The sequence below is a fragment of the Aedes albopictus genome, chromosome 1 (assembly GCF_035046485.1).
Source record: "Aedes albopictus strain Foshan chromosome 1, AalbF5, whole genome shotgun sequence".
Lineage (NCBI taxonomy): Eukaryota > Metazoa > Arthropoda > Insecta > Diptera > Culicidae > Aedes > Aedes albopictus.
The window spans coordinates 283,535,092-283,556,076 of record NC_085136.1 but is presented as its reverse complement, the minus strand read 5'-3'; the positions used below and the strand labels follow the sequence as shown (position 1 = coordinate 283,556,076).

General features: G+C 39.4%; 1 long non-coding RNA gene across 2 annotated transcripts in view; it reads right to left on the bottom strand.

The window, feature by feature from the left end:
• LOC134285678 (uncharacterized) overlaps positions 1–20,701 on the bottom strand; it is a 470,596-nt gene extending 449,895 nt beyond the window's left edge. For both annotated transcript variants that reach the window (XR_009996532.1, XR_009996533.1), the window contains exon 1: positions 19,125–20,701. This is a non-coding gene — a long non-coding RNA (uncharacterized LOC134285678). The remainder of the gene's footprint in view (positions 1–19,124) is intronic.
• Between the last annotated feature and the right edge of the window lie 284 nt (positions 20,702–20,985).

Here is a 20,985-nt window from a genome sequence, read left to right as displayed (position 1 = left end):
AAACCTGAGATCATTATATTAATTAATTTTAGTACATTTAAACATGATCTGATATTTTGTTTCTTATTTTAATTAATTGTATCAGTTGATGATCAGTTTCCGGAACGTCAAGCCTTAAAATTGTTTTTAAATATTTTCAAGATTTTAGTACTTGCAGTACTTGCAAAGTAAATCCAGCATCGTTGGACCAAATGGACTTTTTTTGTCTAGCGATTAAACTGTAGCTTTTATTTTCGTCAAAGGCTGTTTTTCTAGGTGCACTTACATAGTTTACTGGCAGTTTGTGGTAGACAGCTCAAACCGTAAGTATGTTCTACGCTTTGAATGTGCCGCATGTGTATTGGTGATACATTCATGCTGCCGACGGTGCGACTAACCGTATGCATTCAGTTTGATACTTAGACGCGTGTGCTTCGGTTCTCGGTACCACAAGTTGGCGACGAGGGTGAAAAAAAAATAGTTTGGGAGTGAAAAATTAAGTTTCAAGTGCAAATTTATTGATGGAAATACGAGAAGAAATTTGAGTGTCCGGGCAATAAATAATAAATGAAAGTGAAAATGAAAAAATAAGCCTACGAGAAGAAAGTGATTCTGGTCGACCACGCTTGCGACCGGCCATATTTGGAAAAGTGAAAAATGATGAAAAAAAAAATATATACCCGTCAAAAAAAGAAGTGATAGAAAATTAAAGAAAACGCTCACTTCACAGTAAAACCGCTCAGCACTAAAATGTGTAAGCCCTACTCATAAGTGCATAATTTCCAGACCACACAAAAATGTGTTACAGTTACACATTCTCAAAAACAGCTCGTACACTCGTCTAGATGCGAAATGTCGATAGTTTTTTTGTTCTCCAAGGTCACTAGTAAACCTAGCTAGATTTCTGTATAATTTTTTTTGCGAATTTAACGATTTTGCGGACTCAGGAGCTGATTTTGTGAATGTGCAAGGGTTACACATTTTTGGTGTAGTCTGGAAATTATGCACTTTAGTGCTGAGCGGCGTTAGCGTGTTGTTTGCCCTGTGATGTGAATGAAATGGCGAATGAAGCGACTGAAAGTGATTAATGGGGTTGGATGCAGAGAAACGCATGCGGCTGTTCCGAGTCAGCGAAATTTTTGGTTGTGGTGGATGTTCTGGTAAGCTGGTTCAAGCCTGTGGGGGTGTTGAGCGATGTTTGCTGATTTTGAGGTATGTACCCTTTTTTATTTCGTATTTGAAGGCGACACATAGCAAAAGTTTTCTTTCGTGGCGTCATTTCTGAGGAGAGGGGAATGGCGTTCTATTATTTAGCCACGGATCGAGACGATGGATAGTGTGTAAATGAGAACAGATAAGGTATTGGTGACCATTAGCCTCTCTATCGGTCCTCAAACGCACCTATTTAAGCGTATGCGTCTGCACCACCACATGAAAAAATGTGCGCGCGCCCAGTCCGCGCAGCCTGCCAACGTGTTTGCGGTGCTGCTAAGCGTGCATTGGTAGCCACCTACTGGTATTGCTGCTCGGTGGGCGAGAAGCCGACGGAGAAACGAGCAGAGACATGTCTCTGCAGAGTGAAAGATTTTTTGTGAGAGTTTGAAATGGGTGCGTGTGATTCCGTCACCGTACTGTACTGGCGAGCAGGGCGCAAAAATTTTCGAGCAGACGAGTTGAGGTTCACCGTGCGGCAATTTTCATTCACTTGCCTGTACACGCTAAGAAAATGTTACTCTAAAATGAGTAAGATTCACACAAAACTGAACTAAACTGGAACAGCTCAAAAAATGAGTAAATTGCATTTCCAGCGATAGCGCTGGCCCAAGTGTAAAACTCCAACCAATTTAGGCCGTATAATATTCTTCACATCGGCAAGAATATTATACGACTTAAACTGATGAGATTTTCGCACTTGGGCCAGCGCTATCGCTGGAAGAAAAATTTACTCAATTTTGAGTTGTCCCACTTTAGCTCCAAAATGAGTGAATTTTCTGACCGTGTATATTCATATTCAGCTGCTCGATACTCGTTTGTCAACTGAATGAAAGTCAATGAATATTTGTAAACATCTTACAAAGTGTTAAATTGCTGATAATATATTAACGTTTCGATTACATTCAACGGTGCTTTACACAGATCTTTTCCCATTTGATTGTTGTGGAGTGTTTTTGGAAGGAATTGTAGCCATAAACGTAGATAATTATGAAGATGTTTCTCGATTGGCTTCATGTTCAATGACTACGAATTGACTGACTATGTGAAGAGGGAGAGCGAAAATGAATTTGTTTGTTTTGAATATTCAGTGCAGAATCATTCAAATTCGTGCTGTTTTCAGTCAATGACTATGAACATTTTGCACCCTGCTGGCGAGACCAAGCGCTAGACGCTGGGAAGCAAATCCAATTGGAACGAAAGATGCGTTTTTGAGGGTCATCGTGATTGAATTCACTGTGGTGAGAGAAGGGAGGAGATAGTGTTGCGCCGATGTGATGATGCGTGTTAGCCTTGAATGTGCAGTGAGTGTTCGCTAGTAAAGAAGTAGATCCTAAGTTTGTAGCGGGAAGGTAGTACATCTGCTTTGCTTTTACCATTCTGTGCGGTCATACATATGTCGCTCTGCGGCCATCATAACAGTCCAAGAGCTATGTTGAGTTTTCTTCCATTCTATGCTGCGTTTAACGTTGGAGTGATACGCAAGAATGGGCTAGTTAGCGTTTTTCTTCAAAGCCTATGATAAGGTTGACGATCCAGAAATGCAGCATATTTTCGTTTTTTTATTTATTACACCGAAAAAAAACGAGAAGTGTTTAATGTTAATATTCTTGATTCACCGGTCGTTGAGGTTTAGTCGTTTCCACTTTTGCGGAAAAAAAACGTTGTCTTGGACCTGTTGACCGTCTATTGTGTAGTGATTCAATTCACTGACGAATTTGAGGTGACGTGATTTGATTCACTGAGAGGTATAAGAAAGATAAGGCGCTGTCCATAAACTACGTAGACTTTTTTTCGGCCATCTCAGACCCCCCCCTCCCCCCTCGTAGACTTTTGTTCATACAAAATTTTCGAAATTTGTATGGAGCGTAGACTTTGGCCAGACCCCCCCGTCCCCCCTAAGAGTCTACGTAGTTTATGGACAGGCCCTAATGTGATTTGATTCACTGAGGTGTGTGGAAAAGTGATTGGATTCACTAAACGAGCATGAATAAACGAGATACTTAAGCAAAGAAGTGGAAACGTGATTAAATTCACTAGTTCAATAGAAGATGTTCTATGGCGGTGTTTTGAGTTGAGGTACGAAATTGGGTTAGAATAATCTGGTAAGTTCGTTGTGATTCTTTTGGTTTTCATTGAATGGATTCGTCAGCGAAAGAAGACGTACTTGACGTTCTACCGACACCCGTTTTCAGTTCGGCATTCAACAATCCACCGCAGGTCACATTCACTTTCGCTTTCTGAGATATGAAATACATGAGTTATTTGGATTCAATGGTTCGAAAGTGCGATGAACGCAAGGAGTATCAGCTATCGAAAAAAAAAATTCAAAGCTCAAGTGCTGCTACGGGAGGAGTGGAGTTAATACAAAGGTTGTTACGGCACTCGTTGAGCTGACATGTATTATATTTAAAAGCGACGGCCATAATCCGAGTGGGCAGACAAGCAGAAGCTTTCTGAACATGTTTCTGAAACAGGGGTTTTGAGCGATTTCATTCATGGTCGATGTCTGCAGTAGATGATGAACCCATCGAAGGCTTTCTGTTAAGAGGGTAGCAGAGGGATGATTTTTTTGTCGAGCCGAACAACGATGCTGTAGAGTTGCAGTCAAGGACAAGGTTATTTCGTGAGGATCTGAAACGACCGCGTCGCAACCTTGATGAAGCCATAAAGATTATCTACATTATTGCAGAGATATCAGAGTTTTGGCTCAGAAGGCGGGATGTTGATTTCATCAGCCAGTGGTAGATGTTCCGCTTTGGATATAACTAATCATCGTTGTCACATATTGTGTAGGTCTGATGCAGAATGCGGAAGTACTTGCTATATGAACGGGGTTTCTGCTCCAGTATGACGTTTACTCACTACTGCGTTTGGTGCTTTGTGAAACATAAGCCACTAGTACACACGGTAAAATTTGAGAAAAAACAAACCAATGCGCAAATATCTGGTTTGACTAGATCGAATTTTCATTAGTTGCAAACAGATGTTTGTTCTTGAGTTCATTCCTTGTCAAGTGTTTGACCCCGTGTACTCTAGGCCACAGAATGAATGACATTGGACGATTATGTTTTCGTGACGATGAATCTTGTGTGATTGTGTTGGAAATCTTGAAGATGGCTGATTGCAACCATGAGAAGAGGCATGGCACAGTGTCTCTACTTTGTGATTGAACATGTAGAGAGGTGAAACATACACTGGCCGTTGTCTGCCCGTCTTTCTACGTCAGCGGATGCAAATTTCAGCACCAAGAGGTACAGTACCATGTACATTGATTGTCTAAAATGATATTTCTCGTTCAATCAGAGTGTCGATCACCAAGGATTTGGGAAGAACTCTACACTATTCTCATGCTAATTATATATGGTTCTCGCGTCGTTTTAAACTTTTCAACAGGAAGCTGAAAAAAAGTTGATCAATTTCCAACGGCTGCCGCATCGTGACAGCTGTTTCGGGAAGCTAAAGCTGCGGAACTCAGACTTGGAACGTCTATTGGATCTAAGATGCTGTTATCCACAATATCAAACAATATTGGTAGTTTGAAGCTTCAGGTGTGAAACTCAGGTCGATGCTGCTACAGTGGAAGGACAGTCTGTCTCGTGTCATCAGCAATGGTTGTAGGATGGTTGTATGCGTTGCAGGTGTTTGGATTCAGAATTGTTTGTATAAAGCGGCCATTGAGAAATGTTCGTGAAATGTCGTATCTAAATCGTTTCTTAATAATGATCGTTAAATATACATTGGGGTGTGATTCAACGCTGGCTAAATTCTCGGAAATGAAGGCTGAGGCTGTTATGACCAGGACGTCGAATACGCTTTTCGCCCTTGCCAAAAAGCTGCTTCGAATTGACATTTCTGTGGTTGCTGGGGCCACTTAGAGTGAGATCACTGTATTATGCCTAGGTGGTACAGGGTGGTATTAGACGTCGGTTTAGGTGGAGTCGTTTTCTGCCCACTTCCATAATGGTCTCGTATGCAAACAACCTTGTCATCTGAGGTTTAAAATGTTTTGTTCTGTCGGCTTTTAAATGCGTATGGTAGTAGCAGTAGAGTATAAAGAGACGTTTGCTAGACAGATATTGGTGGCCATGGCCAAGCATAGACCAGAACACGGCGTGAGTGTATGAGAGGTATGAAGGATTCGATTGTGCAATAGTATAGGAAACCTGGCAGATACTTTTTATGTTGGAGTGCTGGTAGAGACGTTGAACTGTTAAACACGAGAAACGTGGTAACAGAGTAAAGGCTTGGCGAAGGCTACGCTGCAGAGTCAGAGATGTCGCTCGTTCGTGATTCAAGGGTTTTCCACATGTATGGTGGTTACACCTGAACGTGTCCAATTGTAACTCAAATGCACACTACGGGTGGACAATGTCAGTCAGCAAAGAGAGAAAAGAAGATAACAGCTCGAGATTGATATGGTGGTACGATGGATTATCCGTTGCATTCAACCCAGAAGAGGAGCATGGGTATTGTGGTTTTGTTCGTAGTTTGCAACTTCTTGACCCAGCGTGAATGTCGCTGCGATGCAAAGTGCGTGCAAGTCAGCGGGTTGTCTATTCAAGGAGAGTTATTTGCCTTAAACGTGGTGATGCCATATCTCAGATGAATATGCTTTGGATTTCTTGTTATTCTCACTCGATCACCGGTAAAGCGACAAATAAACAGCTTGAAAGTTATAAACCCCGTTTGAAGTTTCCAGAGTTGAATTTTACAGGAGTCCCTTTTACGCATTTCGTTTGCTGAAAAAAAAAAGACCGTGGGATGCCAGCAATGAAGTGGAGCTGAGTGATATCCTGGTTCGTGATATTGTGCTTGGGAAGTTTCTCACGGACGACCGTAATGGCTCTAACATTAGATATAGATGATGGGACACGAGAGGCTTGTACAAAATAAATAAACGTGTCCTGAACAAGATTTAGGAGTCAGCGTTTACATTTAGTATAGATAGTATAGATAGTATAGATTTATGTATAGAAGCCGTGCATAAACTAGGTATAGTTGATGATGATTAACCTGGGCTTGTTAGGGGAATATCAGTAAGAAAAAAGAAAATCGCGTTAAGTACTGTTTCTTTGAATTCCACTAAGAATTTGCATCCTTTGACAGATACGTATTTCGACCTTCGACCTTCGACTTCGAGTCAAGTACAAGACACTGAATACGACCTTACAGTTGAGGTCGAATACGTATCTGTCAAAGGATGCAAATTCTTAGTGGAATTCAAAGGAACAGTACTTAATGCGATTTTCTTTTTTTTTAGGTAGAGTTTCAGAGGAAGGGGTCTATCCATAGTCTACGCACCATACAATTTTCAAAATTTTTGTATGGACAAAATTATATGACAGGGAGGAGAAGAGGTCTGAGGTGACCGAAATTTGGTCTACACACTAAGATTTTTTCGCCGAATCTCGGCAAACTGATTGCCGAGATTGGCACCGCTGAGTGCTCGGCAATCATCTCGGCAAAAAATAAATTTGCCGGGAACCTCGGTAATCACAAAAATTGACAGCTGTTAATATTTTGCCGAGATTCTCAGCAAATATATTTGCTGAATTCTCGGCAAATAAAATTTTCAGTGGGAATAAATTTGCTGAATCTCGGCATTTTTTTTTGTTTATTTTTCAGTATAGAAAGAATATTTTTAGCTCACAAAGAAACACAGTAGAGAAGTTTTATCCTCGTATATGTATTTTACATTTTTTTTTTTCCAAGAGAATGTTTTTCAAAATAATCAATTGGTTGCTGGTGGTTTCATTCTCTTCCATAAGCAAACACACTGAACTCCCAGCTGCAACTCCCAAAATCGAACAGCTCCTCGAAGGGCAGCAGCAAAAAGGTCCTAAAATAGATTGAGGGGATATGAAATTCAATAGCAATAAGTTACTTACAGAAAGTTCTTACATTCTTACAAATTTTCACTTCGTTTGAAAGATCACTACTTCATTTATTATTCATGTAGCACCTTCAGCACCACGTAACACGGTTTTGTTTTTTTTTTCTGGAAGGCTGCAAAACTGACAGTTGTCTTGCTGAAATTCGGTAATCTCGTTTGCTGATTTCAGTAAAATCTGTGTTTGCCGAAAGGTTCAGCAAAAAATGCTGTCAGTTTTCGTAGTTTTCAAGCAACTTGCTGATATTTCGGTAAAACGTTTTGGACAATCTCGGCAAAAGCGAGTTATTTGCTGAAGTATCAGCAAAATCTTGAGTTGCCGATTGAAATCAGCATTTTTTTCTGCCGAGCTCAAGAATCATTTTTAAGTGTGTACGTGGTTTATGAATGAACCCATAGGAGATTTGCCCTTCTTTAATTTATAGGCTATTCTTTCTAGTTATAGCCATTCAGACCTTGTGGGCGACCAACCTATTAACCACATTTTTCCTCTTGTTAAGAATGTGTTGTTGTTTTTTTAAGCTACACTGTTACAGAGTTTAATTACCAAACTGTCTATTCATCCTTAAGAGATTTTCCCTTCTTCTAGGTATAGGCTGTTTTTTCGAGACCAATTTTTCGATCGGTATTATTTTGATCTAGCCTTTTGATCATTTGGCATAGTGATAGTTTGTCCAAATGTCTTTTCGGCCTAATGAGCCATTATTGACAGCCAGTATTTAACAGAACTTTGCTGACCGTTATATCTCATGCAAGATCAGCTCTAACACGCATTCACTTACGTGCGCATATTTTTTCCTTTTTCTCGCTCATTCTCTTTGATATACTCAAGAAAGATTGAGATGGAAGAGGCAAAATGTCCCCTCTTTTATCTGTTTCTTTCTCGTGTTTGTTTGCGAGAGTGAAAGAGAAAAAAAGAAAAGTTGAATGATTGATTGATTTATCTTTATAATAGAGACTTTCAGCCCAAAGAAAAGTTGCGCACACTAGAGTACGCATAACTCCTTTATGTTGTTTTGAGATTATTCTTTCAAACAGTATCTTCTGGTATTGAAGCTGTCAGTAATGTTATTGAATTATTTCTTCTTTCAACAATGGCTTCTCTTTCAATATCCTCTACGAAAAATATATATAAACCATCATCAGAATAACTCATTTAAACATATGTTTACGGGGTAATGGCGTTCGGGGTAATGGCCTATTCGGGGTAGTGGCTTTCGGGGTAATGGCCTATTCGGGGTAATGGCTTTCGGGGTAATGGGGTAGAATCCTAATTATATTTAACTTAAGCACCCCTAGTGTAACGAATAATTCTGAAGAGCGAAGAGTAACAAAATCACAGTCAGAAGTGAAGATGAGTAGCTTCAGCCAAGAGGTGGTAGAAGGAGCTGAAGCACCAAAATTGTAAGATTATTTGTTCATATTATAAATTGTTTTATTAATAAAAATATTATTCTAGCTTTATAGCTGATCGCAGGAGAATTGACATGTTTCCTTTCTGCTGAAAGAGTCGGATCTCGTCACCACCTCCCGCAACCGCAACACCCTAATACATGAATCGTAGTAATTTCAGACACTCCCCCTCCCTCCTAAAATGCTACGTCATTTATGAACGACTCTCTAGAAGAAGTGACAAAAAATAAATAAACACAGGGAGTTTTATTACATTTATACATTTATTTTATAATCTCTTCTAAATATTGGTATTTTTTTTATTGGAACGCGAAGTATTCAAAATGTAGTGAGCTTTATATTGGATGTCAGCTAAATATGCTGTTCAGTATAAAAAACAGAGAAAATGTTTTCATTTCCAATGAAACGCACGGAAAAACAAGGAAAGTGGCAAATTTGTAAACAGCTTCGAAGAGGTATTATATTTTAGAAATGAACATTTATTTCATGTGAATGTAGTGAGGGCCTTGTCAGATCTGTTCTTAAGCTCGGTGGCTCGATAATATTTACTAAAATGATGGTTTGAGGTTTGGCCAAAATATGTTCAACATAATCAGATGGGAACATATTTTGGATCACCTGTCAGATTCATCTCTCAAGTTCCTTCTAAAGGGAGAAAACATTCATAATAACGTAATGCACTCTGAAAAAAAGATAAATAGAATACGTTGGGACCTATCGTGACCTGGGTCGTTATACGTGTAATTAATAATGAGATAATCATGCGTTCGAATTGTGTCCTAACAACTTTTCGCTAAGTTGAAAATTTAAAGTGTTTGTTCAGTCATCCAGTTTAGAACAGTTGTCTTCCTCGGCAATTAGTTGATGGCTGAGACAATGTGTTATCTAATGTAGGTTTGACAAATTACGTACCATCAAAATTACCTTATTTTTGATAGCCTTCCCACTATTACAATATGTGTGGAATGTCTGGAAAAACTTGTAATTAGAAGGCACGAAATGTTGCTAATTGACAAATTGAGAGATGAAATTTGTGGAAAAAAAATCGCGTTCTGGTGGGATTCGAACCCACGACTCCGTATTCGCTAGACCGGCGCTTTAACCAACTAAGCCACAGAACAGGTAATGGTTCTGCGGAATAGAAAGCCAAACTGACTCCGAAGCCGCACCGTGAACACTCCTATTTCACAAACTCATCTCTCTTTTCGGCTTCTAATTACAAGTTTTTCCAGTATGTTTCAGACATATTACCTGTTCTGTGGCTTAGCTGGTTAAAGCGCCGGTCTAGCGAATACGGAGTCGTGGGTTCGAATCCCACCAGAACGCGATTTTTTTTTTCACAAATTTCATCTCTCAATTTGTCAATTAGCAACATTTTGTGCCTTCTAATTACAAGTTTTTCCAGAATGACGCTATTATGTGCAAAACCGCCCAAGGGGCGTTTTAAAGAGATCTCTGAAAGGCCCAAAGGATGAAGGGGCGAATGAGTGAACTAGTTGAACTTGAACGATGTGCAAATAAGAATTTCAGGGTGGATTTTAAATGTTATCTGATGTTTCAGGTGGTTTCAGAGGCATTTCAGGAAGATTCAGGAGAATTTTTGAGGATTTTCAGGGACATGTCAAGACGCTTCAGAAGACCTCGTGAGGTTTCACAGGCATTTCAGTGGGTCTACAAGGATTTTCTAGGTGTTTAGAGGCTTTTCTTGGTATATTTCTGTAAGTCCCAGGGACATCAAAGGGGTTTCAGGAGGATTGAAATGCACTGAGGGGTTTGGGCCCACTAAATGTTTCAGATGATGCGTATTAGGGAAACTCTAGGGGCATTTTAGGTAGCCTCAGAGGGGTTTCAGAGGGATTTCAGAGAGTCTCAGTTGGTTTGTGGGTACATTTAGAGGGTTTCAGAGGGTTCCAGGTACGTTTCAGTGGATCTCAGGTACGTTTTAGGAATGGCGTTAAGGTGATTTCAGGAAGTTTAAGGAGTTGTCAGAGGCGTTTCAAGAGCACTGGAATGCTCCTTGAAATGTCCACAAAATAATCCTGAAAACCCTTAAAACAACACTATGAAACGCTTGTAGTCATTTTACCAAATTTTCTTTTCGCAACGTTTTGTTTTTTTTGTGCGGCTTTAACTTGAAGGAGAATTTGTCTTTAATAATTATTGAAAAATCCACTCTACACATTTTTTTTCGGAAGACCATGGAACTTCAGAAATGCTTACTAGAGTATTGCAATGTCTTCCATCAGTGATGACATTTTCCTCTGTGTACAAAAGAGCAAGTGTCATGCTACACACATTTCTTTTCTCCCAGCCAGAGCGCCACACACTGGCTTGCGTTCACCATACGTGCTCGCTGAGAGCTGTGACGATCGGTGATGCGAGAAAAGGAATAACTCACCACAGCCGACTACAATCTTCAGAGAGAAATGAGTGCACCAAGATTCTCTAGAGTGGACAAGTGTTCGTTCACCCTAGTTAACTCTGGCAAAGAACACTGGAGAGAGCGATCTGCAGTGCGCACTGACGAGAATCGGGAAGCATGGTTTATCGTGGTGAAAGCATTGTAGTTTTCTTCTCTACGAAACGAACCATAACTTCGGCAGCGTGCCGACATTTACGTCGTCGTCGTTGTGCCAAAAATTCGCGACTAACAAGTTGATGCTTTTGTTTGCGGTTTCCCGAAAGTAATGACGCTTGTATGTACTACACAGGATCAAATATTTTACCAAAAACAAACCAATGCTCAAACAACTGGTTTGACTCAATCGAATTTAAATTAGCATCAACGAAGCGAAGAATGTAGTACCTTATGCCCTCCATCATTCGAAAGATGTTGGCGCGTCGATCGTTGCACGCTAATGATTTTGCGGTGGGTTGTAGGCGTTTGATAATGAATAAAATGCACCAACACCCGATTTTTTATTGTTTGTTCAGTGCATATTTGGGCAAGATTGGACTATTTTACATAAAGTGATTCTTGTAATATACCTGCCATTTTGAACTGGTATTATCAATACAATCGAAACTCGCTATTTGGTGCGAGCGAAAATCGATTTTTTTTTTCATAACCCTGGGACATAACTTTGGAAGTGGTGCGCTACGTAATTCATCAAGACCGCTAAATAGCGCGATATGAAAAAAAAACTATTTTTATTCGCATCATATTCCGAATTACGATTGGGTTGATAATATTATTTATTAAATACCGGTAAAAAAGTGTAGAATTAGCCCGAATTAAAATACACCTAAATACATTTAAAATGAAACAATGTCCCGACCAACGTCGTACTGCCGTACGCACGTTCCCTCTCAACTCGTTTTTGTGTGCCAACAAATTATACGAGGTTTCGCTTTTGAACGGTTTCCGTGCGTTTCCACAGAGGATGCATAATGAAATACTAATTTCTTTCTCAGCATCATCAACCATTTTCTACTTGCTGAAAAACATTCCTCGGATACTTTTTCAAAACGACGTATAATACACGCAAACCCTATGTTGATACGTCGTTTTGAATAAGTATCCGAGATTCCCACATCATCCTCGCGCTTCTTTTATTCCGCCATTTTTCGTTTTGCATGCAACAGGAATCTACAATGCCGCGGATGCTTGCAAACAAACTGCACTCGCTGCTTTGCTTTCACCAACCAGAGAAAATTTCTTCAGAGTGATGCTCTGGAGTGGGCTCACTACAGTGTACACGCGCGTGTGGGTGATCCCATAAGTAGGTTGGTGTGAGAGAACTGAGGTGCGCAGAAAGTATATCTGGACGAACATTTGAAAAGGGCCTATCTGCTTTGCGTAAACAAACATGATTTTGTCTCTGTAGGGCCCATCTGCATCCACCCACGCACATCAACACCCTTATCAGAAAGAGTGTTCTTCAAGCTATCTGTTAAGGGTGTTGATGTGCGTGGGTGGATGCAGATAAGCCCTGCAGAGACAGAAACATGTTTGTTTACAAAAAGCAGATAGGCCCTTTTCAAATGTTCGTCCAGATATTTCTCTTGGGTGGTGAGTTCAGTTTCGCTCTATGGCTTTGCTTTACCGGCACTCTCTCGCACTGAATAGTTTCAACTACCAGTGAAAACATTCTCTTTGTCTCCCTGGTGATACGGTACATGCATCCTCAGAGAGGCCGGTTCTCTCGCTCGTCAGTGCCGAACTCTAGTGAAATGCCATCACTGTCTTCCATCATATTCATTTTTTCAATATTTTGCTGAAATTCAGTAATCATGACTCGGCTTTGATGAAATTCAATGCCGAATTCCTGGAAAGTTTCCAAATTGACTCTAAAGCAAAGTTTGGAATTCCTCCAGGAAGCTTCTCTAAAATATTGTCTATGAATGTATGACGAATTTCATCCAAAAAGTGATCTGAAACTTTTCTGAACATAAAGTTTTCGATTAAAAATTTCGTGAAAAAAATCTGCCCATGATTTTAACCCTCTAATACCCAAATTTTTTATTTTGATCCAAATATCATTTTTCGTCATCTAAAATCTATTTTTACATGTTTTGGAAAATGATTCTTTTTAATTCTCGATTTTGTGAATTTAATTTTTTGATTTTTCAAATTTTTACTTTTGAGTATACCGACATTTTTTATGTTTTCCTGGAAGCATATTTGGGAAAAGGATTTTTTGAGACGAAAACATTTTGAGATTTTGTGATTATTGTTGAATTATGTTTATTTTAAATTGTTTTCAAAAAAAAATATTTTCCGTGTAATTTTAAGGAAAACTATTTTAGAGTGTTTTCGATTCCCATAAACTATTTTACTATGATAGATAAATTTGGAAAAAAAATAAAATATGTTATTTATAGCGATTCAATACAAAATAATCAATGACTTCTGAAAGGTGACTAAAACATCAATTTTTCAATGATTTAAAAAAAATGTAAATACGCTTTGGAAGACACCGAAAACCATTTTGAGATATACATAACAGTCCTAAGTATCAGCCGCCGTCTAAAGGCGATGTTGTCTTAGAGGGTTAATATAAACATTCCAAATCAAATTAAATCATAAAACCTTTTTCTACAATTATTTTGACGAAAATCAATCACAAATTTTCAATAGAGGTTTCTCAATATACAATACTTGAACCAGAAACCATAGGAATTCCATGGGAAATTCGTTTAACAGTCTCACTTTTTCTTGCCAAGTAATTTTAGGAGTTTTGCGAAAAAAAAAACACTTGACGAACAAAAATTCTGTAAAATTCAATTGATTTCTAAGAATGATTAGAAGCGGCATTATTCCAATAATCCTAGAAACAAAACATGTTGAAATGTCTGGGAGTTTACATAGTTTAGTTTAAATTCTGGACTTGTGTTTTAATACTATTGAAATTTTTCAATCGTTTGAAAAAATCCCCTTTTTTAGTATTTTCGCTCCTTAATATTAGTTCTCTTTTTCAAATTGTCCCCTTGGGGGCGATTTCGCCCACTTTGGGAATCACTGATTTAGAGCAACCACTCACGCCAACCGAGGAAGACAAATAAGATGATGTGGAGGAGTTATTTGCTCAAATTGCCGCGGAAAAGGATGTTTCACCGAAAATTAATCAACTTCCAATGAGGCGAAGTAATTTGCGATGTTTTACTTGACATAAGGGTGAAGATCAAAAGGACCCAAGTATAGGTCAACCAAAGCGAAACTAGAACTGCATCTAGAGTGGACTAAACTTAAAGATGTAGACCGAAAATAAGGTAACGGCCTTGCGTACAGTGGCACCATTGCATCCGGACCACAGAAAACTTATCGCGAAGTGCAAACACTTCGCCAGAAGATTTCTGAGCTACAGGATAACATCAATAAAACAATCTTGATCATAAGCGTTAGAAGGATTGGGTTCTCCGGAGAACCTGCAGAAGCATACTTCTGGTAAGAATTTTGAACTACCCAACCAACCATTCCAAAGACGTTTTGACTCCCGCAATGCAGATACAGTGTCGTGCAAAACAATAAGACCACCAGCCATTTTTTCATACAAAATGGCCAAGTTTGACGATGTGATGCTCGGTTTCTAGTGAACCGATTTGGCTGAAATTTTGATAGTCGCCATAAAGTTACGTAAATTTTGATTTAATTAACCCTCCAGGACGCGCGCCGTTGTAAAAAGTACAAAAAAAAACTCGCTCGTCGTATACAGCACGAGTGCGGTACACTTTCAGCTGCTTCATGGCGCGCGTCCTGACAAGTTAACAGTATTTAATTGGTTGAGTTCTGTTCACTACACAAGTTACAAACGACAAAATAGTAGGATCACTTTCAGATTGCCATTACCAAAGGATCCATGACAGTATCTGTTTTTCGATGATTGATAAACAAGTACTAAAATTAAGGATACCATTTAAACTTGGGGACATTTTTACTGAATTAACTACAAATAACCATCATACAAATTTGGTATTGGCTGTCTAAATTTCAGCTAAATCAGATATCTAGAAACCGAGAACCATATCGTAAAATTTGTCAATTTTGTATAAAAGTAATTCTAAAAGTTTTGAGAATCTCGGAGCTTCGCTCAATTCCCAACACTTTTATCAACAGCCTACTCTTCCGAATTTCACGCTTCCACATCAGCCGGGGAGCTTAGCATCGGTGGAGATCACCGGTTACTACCAGCGGGCCAACGGGTGGCCAATTAGAATTGTGGATGACGAAGGAATGGGACTCAACGAGTTTTAAGAATCTGTTCAATAAACTGAAACCACCTGGTGTGCGAGTTGAAGACAAACTTCGTGTACCGTCGTTCGGGGTGACATTGGGCCTAGAGGGTAACATTGGTCCATCGATCCCACGGATTCAGTGTAAGCCAGAGAATCCGACGGTAGATGCAAAGTATCTTAGAATAATGTATTCTAGTAGTCTAGCACACAATATGCATTCCCTTCGTATTCTAAACGTGCGGAATAGTGCCCCAATGTCACCCCACTTTGGCCCAATGACACCCCGCACGACGGTACCCGGAACTTGATGCTGCGCTAAGGATGAAAGTTTCTCAGCGGCGACAACAAAGGTATGAATCCTTCCAAGATTTCAGAATAATAATCTAAGATTCTATGATTTTGAACGACTGTAGATGTACTTTCAGGTTATGATTAGTTGGTGATTCAGTCATCAAATGGATTGAAAAGATTAAATTTTTATACAACGTTTCGCTTCGTATGGAAACTTCTTCAGGTACTCGAATTGTATCGTTTTTTCGTTTAATCCGATTTGTTAAACGTTGAAATGTCAGTATTTGTTGAGTAATTTCTTTTGGGGGTGGTAGCATTACGAAAAGCACTAATTTTATAGGGTCTACTTTGCATGAATTATCTGATTTTGTGTCAAGCGAAACATTGGATGAAAATTTAATCATCGTTTTCAATCCATTTGATGACTGAATCGCCAACTAATCATAACCTGAAAATAATAAGCTAAGTTCCCACGAGAAGGCGGACATTTACATCCCTAAGCGAAACCTGAGACCTGATGACAAGCAGGTACTCGTCTTCGAGTCGGTGAACACATTGTCCGAGTTAAAGTGTTCCAAGTCCAATCGCGTCTTTTGAGTACTGTGTGATTTAATCTTTCAGGGCGCGCACCTGTTCGATCCTTTAACAGCACCACGCTATATGACGACCGAAGTTTTCTGGTAGGCTTGTACTTTTTACAACAGCGTGCATCCTGAACGGTTAAAGAGATTTGAAGCTTCTCGGTACCTTTATTGCTGGCTAATGAGGTTAGATCTAATTAAACACAACAATCGAACATCAGTGCTTGATTGTGAGAGAAGTTAGTGAAACACCAAGTGAGTGTCCGAATCTACACAGATCGAAAAAAGAGTGTAAAATTCTGTTACATATGATGCGCATGATTGGAGCGTGGGATATCACAGAAGTTTACATGACATGTCATGTAAAAGTCATAAAATATCATGTAAACTTCCATTATATGTCATGTAATTCAGCATGACTCTGTGTGTTTACATGGCATATAACACAAATTTACATGATATATCATGTAAACCATCATAACACTAAGTTTACATGACTAAAATGAAGTTTACATGACGTGTAAACCATATTATTTTTGTCTGTGTAGAACTAGTTCAAATGCCATTTCAGGCCAAACATGTCTAAAGGTCCTATCTGCAGAAGAGAGGCTCTCTTTGGTTTTCCTCTCCTCCTCGTTAATATCACAGCTGTTTATTTGTATTATGATTGTCTCCTTGCATTGAACGATGGTCAAAACAATCGTCTTTTGATTTGTACTGCAAAAGTACAACATTGCAATAATTGAAAGAGAAAGTGATCCAAGAGAGCCTCTCAAATGCAGATAGGACCAATTGAAATGTTTGGCCGGATTTTCGCTTGACGTTGCCATCAGTTACCCACGTTGTTACTCGATTTATTTATTATGTATGTTTCATCAAACTTGTAGCATGTTTCGAATCAGAAGTCTTGTATAAATCTAAACTTGTGAGATTTTAACAGAATTTACAAAAAAGGAAATCTTATAATAGTCTGCTATTTTTGTGGTATTTGTATTTTCATAGGAAACTTGGTAGGAAGACTATTGAAAACTATTTCCAATAAAATTTTTGTTATAAATAACATGTAGAATTTTAATTTCTCAATGAGCTTCAGACAGAATTTAATTTCAGAATTTTGTCAAATATTCTTTTGCGTTCTTGTATTTTATTGCTTATCACCCTAGAAAATCATGATATATAAATGAAAATTGTACAAAAGAATGCCCTTGGCTCAGTATTATCACAGGGATTTCTCTTCGAAGCATTCTCAGAAAAGATCCCAGATTAGCGATTTCGCTTTTTTTTTTTCTAGAAATGTCTAGACAAATTTTGCTCTTTTTTGCCTTCAAATTTCACCAAAAATATCCCACTAATTTTTCCTAGAGCTTTTTTCCCAAGAGATGCATTGTAATTCCACCAAGGGCTTCTGTTGTAATTGGATTTTTCTAAGAGTTTTTATTCGAGTTATTTTCTGGAGTTACTGAGCTCCAACTTTTTCATCTGAAAATTCTGAAATAAGTACAAACTTAGAAATTCTGAAATTTGCACGAGACAGAAACAGCAAAGAACGTAAACATTTTCAAGACTGAATCACAAATTGAACTTAATTTTACGCGCATCATGTAAGTACTGTTTGGTTTCGTTAGATGTCAACAAATCCACTTTATCAGAAACGTAGAATCAGTATCATATTCATCTGAAACCTTCTAACTCGGTGAAATAGCCGAGAGGTAAGAGACGTGGCTCACAATCAGAAGATCCTGAGTTCGAATCCAGGAATGTCAATTTTTTTATATGATTTATTATCAGATCGGTTTTAGCGATTGCTAGACGCTAAGAAAATATAAGTCCTGGAAGACGTAAATTTACATGATTTGACCTCTGAATTTGTGTCTTTGAAGACGCTCGTATATGTCAGGTTCAGGACACCTAAAATTACATGATTTTTTCTAGGTGTGTAGTCCAAAATTACACCCTACTTACAGTTGACAAACTATACAATTACAACCTAGGAACAACAACTGCAAATATGCTGCTTATATCTACAACATCTGTGCATGGAATTTGTTAAATGCATCTTTTTCAGGAATTTCGTTCGAAATTATTTATCAAATTATTTGCAATCACTCTGCGGTAGCCGCGAACTTCAATCGCAGCCCCATGGCAACCATCAAAATTACCATATCACTTGAATAGATGGCCAACACTTGAACAGATCGATGATACCTCGGTAAAAACCAGTAGCCTGGCAGCTGTGGTAGCTTCGGAAATGAATTTGGTTACCAAAAAAACACCATATAAAAATAAGAAAAATAAGTTCTGAAAATAGTTAGAACTTCATATGTAAAATAAAACTCTTGATCAGTTCATTAGGGTAAACGTACCAATAGTGGTGCTATTAGTAGTTCCTTGTAGAAAAATAATTGAATAAAATTGATATTACCACAAAATAAAAAGTCTGAAAACGTTAATCGGTAGTTTTTCACCTCAATTTGCTAGGAAAAATGTAAAAACCATTGTTTATTTCAGTTTTTGCTAATAAATCACTTGCACCAACTATAGGTACACGGTTCCTATTATGGAGGTAAAATTTAACATTGGTTCCTATAGTGGCGCATCCCATTGAATTCTTATGGGACCCACCACAATAGGAACACTTCCACCACTATAGGTGCAAAGGAGTAAAAAATTTAAGGAAAATAATTGTTTAAAATAGGGTTTTCGGTAAATCCTGAACACAAAACTGAATTAATGTTATTAATTAGTTATAATGCATCTATTAAAAATGCCATTTGCTAGCTTTTTGTTCGAAATAGTGCTAAATTGGCACTACCACCACTATTGGTACTATCTCCACTAAGGGAGCTTTTACCCTACTGGATGAACCAAAACACTTGACGGATTTGTTAGCTAGGAACATGCCTGTACTTCCATTTTATCACATGTTATCATCATCTAGTTTTGAAAAGTTTTTTTGCGTTTTTAAATATTCTCTAATATTGATTTACATTTTCAATGTATGTAGAAATTAAAGTTATGTGTTGAAGACTAGATTCCACTCGTGATGCAAACTCAAAATTAGTTTAAAAATGAATACTCACATTTTTCTGTTGGTACGATGTCTATATGTTTCTTAAGTTTGTTTCACAGTTACACAATTTCTTCCATCAAAACCGGCTTCCGGTAATATATAATACTTAGATATTTATGATTGCGTGATAGAACTCTTACATCAACATTTAACATCAACGGCTTACACTTACTTCCACAATAAATTGATATCGATTTTCAACATTGAATTTAAACATCTTATTCTCAAACGATCTAAACTATTGCACATCAAAAACAATCTTCCCGTGTCACAAATCACCAATCAATTAACACGCCTTCGACAGCAGCACTCGTCAGAAGCTCAGCTCGTCCGCCGTTGACCGCCGGCAACTAATCGCGATTTTCCCACGCCATCGCAACCAGAATTCGACAACCACCCGCCGCTCGATGACCGACGGCTCGACCCACACTCATTACATTCAAATCAACACCCCTCGAAGCAAATGAACCGCACAGTGCGAAAAAGTCACACGCTTGGGAGCAATCGGCAACATTCTTCCCTCTAATTGCCACGCACCGCCGCCGTTGCCGTCATCCGCCACCGGAATTAGAACTGGAGGCAAAAAATCGCGCCACTCGTGCGTCTCTCGGCTCGCCCGGTACCCAAATTCCGGTTCCACAGTCAGTGCAAAAAGAATTTCGTGGACATTCCTTCCGCCACGTTTTTCGATGGCGCAACAGTTATCCTTTTCTCGACTGAGGTGGTGGGCTGCCGCCATACAGCAATATCCTTCCTAAACTCGTTTTTCTTCTTCGCTTTTCCACGATTTTCCTGGCCTCAAATTAGGTGCCAAAGAGCGGAACGCACGTACACACGGCCTACCCCGCGACGGCACTACCAACGGGCACACTGACTCTGACTGGCACCCCACTGACTGTGGAGGTGTGTAGTACTAGCACCAGCAGCAGCAGTAGCAAGTAGCACCTTGGGCACTTTGGGGTCCCACCGAGAAGGGCGCGCAACATCGTCCACCGAAAGCTTGAAGCTGACTGACTGCCAAACGGTTCCTGTCGGGGCTGGGAAGCATCATCATCGAACATCCCCCCGACCGACCCGGTTCTGGGAGCGATCCGTCGTCGTCGTCGGATGAAACGTGGGGTTCCACCACTCAGTAGCAGCAGGGGGATGGAATCAGTCTGTGAATTGCATCATCGTCGCTCTCGTCGGAGCGGACGCCTCTCCGGGAAAGCGAGTCCGACCTAGAACGCCCCACTGACTGACTGACTGCACGTTGCTGCTCTGTTGCTGTGTAGAACGATGAACGGACCAGCTGTTTTCCACCCCGTCTGAGCACTGATTACAGTCATGATGGTTGCTGATGATTATGCTGGAAGTAAGCGCGGGAAATGAATATGCGAGAAGTTAAGAAGAGAATCGAGGTGAGAGTGAGATATACCTTAAGGATATTTCGATGTGGATGGTCACGTACTCTGGAGGGGAAGTATTTCCAGAGTTTGGATCCTGACCTGCACGAGGTCATTCGATCAACAGTTGGGCAATAAATAAAGCGTGAAAATGGATCACGTTCCAATGGTTGTCAGCAGGATTGGGATTTGCATACCCATTTAGGAGCATTAGAGCTTCTGCGAACATGCCAAATTATGAGGCGCGATTTTATCTACGTCACGGTTCTTATGATACACAAACATGAACAATTTGATGATGAAATATATTGAGGAACCTACTGAGCGTCCTATTGAGAACAATCGTTTTGAAATCCCAGTTTGATTTTACACTTGAGGGTTTCAGGAACTTTTGAGGGCGTTCTGACTGAGACTCCCTGGAGCCCTGCTGGAACTACTGGAACGCACCTGAGACCTCCTGATTCCTGATGGCACCTCTTAAATCCC